This window comes from Pundamilia nyererei, unplaced genomic scaffold, assembly GCF_000239375.1.
Source record: "Pundamilia nyererei isolate P.nyererei 1_Seehausen unplaced genomic scaffold, PunNye1.0 scaffold00045, whole genome shotgun sequence".
In the NCBI taxonomy this organism is placed as follows: domain Eukaryota; kingdom Metazoa; phylum Chordata; class Actinopteri; order Cichliformes; family Cichlidae; genus Pundamilia; species Pundamilia nyererei.
This window is the reverse complement of record NW_005187446.1, coordinates 898,285-900,924: the sequence shown is the minus strand read 5'-3', so window position 1 is coordinate 900,924 and position 2,640 is coordinate 898,285. Positions and strand designations below refer to the sequence as shown.

At 35.8% G+C, this 2,640-nt stretch overlaps 1 protein-coding gene across 2 annotated transcripts in view; it reads left to right on the top strand.

Moving 5' to 3' along the window:
* Positions 1–548: 548 nt before the first annotated feature.
* Positions 549–2,640, top strand: part of cops7a (COP9 constitutive photomorphogenic homolog subunit 7A) — a 21,391-nt gene continuing 19,299 nt past the window's right edge. Inside the window, exon 1 of one of the 2 annotated variants that reach the window (XM_005731869.2) lies at positions 549–653. The gene's annotated coding sequence lies outside the window, so the exon portion shown is untranslated. The remainder of the gene's footprint in view (positions 654–2,640) is intronic. The other variant, XM_013910568.1, reaches the window with a different exon arrangement.

Here is a 2,640-nt window from a genome sequence, read left to right as displayed (position 1 = left end):
TTGCTAATATATATTGTAATATATCTATATCACTAAAGCACTTCTGGATGGATGCAAACTGCATTTCGTTGCCCTGTACCTGTGCATGTGCAATGACAATAAAGTTGAATTCTATTCTATTCTATTCTAATAGAGGAGGATGCTAGGAGCTAGCAGATGATCCACTGTAGCGATCCCTAAAGGGAGCAGCCAAAATAAGAAGATAAAGATATCATGCTTGTCTTGAGTTTCCCTCTGAAATACATACATAGACTTTGGGAGATGTAGAGTAATATTAAAGAGAAAATAAATATTAGTAAAGGTTATTGAATATAATAAACAGTTGAGGCCTTTTTTTCATATTTATGTTCCTAAGTTGAAAGCATGCTAACTGTTTTATTTGGCTTTGTGTTTAGCAGGAAGAAGCATTTCATCACTGACTGCTTTTCATGAGAACATTGACACTCGGTACAGTCCGCTAACATTTGCGTGGAGTATACCCAGTCGCCGCTAAGTGGTGCTCTCCTCTCTAATCCGCTGTAACAAATCGTGATTGACAGCTGCCTTTGTCCCGCCTGCTTTGAGCGGCTGTCCAATCACGGATTACGTCACTTTGTTGTAGCGGAACTGAGCGCTCGAAAGGGAAGCTGTCTGCCAGAAACCAACACAACAAGGTAAATTTTAACACGCTAATCCGCGTTTTACCATTTTTGTTTTAATATTTCAATGCATATGTAGTTTATTGGCTATCTGAATACGATGGTGGCATGTTTGAAGTCAATATAAAGCCTTAAAATGGACTGAGGCCTGAAGTCAGCGGTTAGATGAAGCCTGTCGCCGGCTAATTAGCCGCTAGCAGCCGAGCTAGCATGACACATTGAGCTTGAATAATAGGTAATGTTTACGTAAACAGTGAGCTTAAAGTCGGGCAGCTACCCAAAACTACAGTTATAATGTGTATCTTTAGCACTTTATCTGACAGCTGATTTGATGTTTCGCCCCAGGTAAGCATATAAGCTTAATATCAGTGCACCCTAAATTTAACTACTTACTTCAGGACAACACATGACCATTTAAGTCTCTGTAAGCGCCACTTTATGTTTTGGTTGATTTTTGTTTGAATAAATAGATCATCATCATCATTATTATTGTTGTTGTTGTTGTTGTTGTTATTGTTATTTAATATTAACAAGTTTAAAATTGAGATCTTGAATCAGTACAGAATGGCAGAGACGTTTCTGTTTACTGCTTTAGACTTGAAAGACGGATTTTAATTTAATTTTAACAAAGAATGTAACAAAATTTACATGGTGATAGAAGTAAAACTTCAAGCAAGGAAACAATAATTTTTTAAAGACCCAATTTCTGGGCAAAGTCTGCCATTTTAAAGCAGTCAGGTTGACTGCTTGCTCTGTAGATGCAGCTTTTGTGCTGCTGAACAATTAAATTACAAATAATTATAGATAATGCTTGGAAATATACGCACGGATAGGTTTCAAGGTGGCTTCCAAGTGGTGAAGGAACTTTTCTTGAAGTAGTTTCATATTTAAATGCAAACTTTATGCACACAAGTTGATTCAAACAGTATTGTATTAATGACCTGAAAAGTTGCAGATTTATTTGTGACTTTGACAGAAAACTGTCAGCAAAGAAGGCTCTTATTTATGAATGTCAATTAGTGCTAAAATGTATTTGTGCTCCTTTTTCATGCAGAACAGTCAATTTAAATATATCCATAAAACAAACATGACAAAAATGGTTTAGTTCCCAGAGGTATTTATAACACTTTAAATATAATTTGTGGGGTACACTGCTCGTTTGACTAAACAAGCTATTTGAAGGTGTCACCCTTATCTCTGGTAGAGTGTGAACGACAGTTTCTCAAGGGTACACTGATAAACATGAAGTGAATATTAGTAAGCGCTAGTATTAGCCTTATTAAGGGAATATCAGTGTATTGGCAAGCACAAACTCACTTCCAACATTGTGTAAAATGTGACTAAAAACAGAATGGAATGATTTTAAAATCTCACAAACCTAGATTTTATTCACATGGAGACACTGTTTTATGAAAAATATCCGTTCATTTTTAATTTCATGTCAGAAACATGTTTCCATAAATTTGGTTTGGGAGCAATTAAAGGTTAAAAAAGTAAGCAGTATGAAGAAGAAACAGATGGAGGAGCATTTTGTAACTAATTGGATTAATTGGCAAAAAGTCAGTAACATGATCTGTTGCCAAAAAACAAAAACTGCATCTACAAATTGGAGAATAGTTTCAGAGTAATGTACCTCGATAATAAAGTTGTTAAGACTTTGAGTATCTCATCATCTGCAGTCCACAACAATATTAAATGATTCAAAGTGCCCAAGGGACAATGTCGACAATCACTATTGGATGCCATTGCAATTTAGCCCCTCAAGCAACACTGCATTAAAAACAGACAGGATTATGTTATTCTGAAAATCACTGCATGGGTTCAGGAACACTTGTTGATATTACTGTCTTTTAACACACTTCAACATCACATCCACAAATGCAGATTAAAGCTCTATTATGCAAATAATAATCCATATGTGAACATGATCCAGAAACCTCATCTTCTCTGGGTCACAGCTCATTGAAAAGGGACTGAGGCAAATAGAAAACTGTTCTGAGGT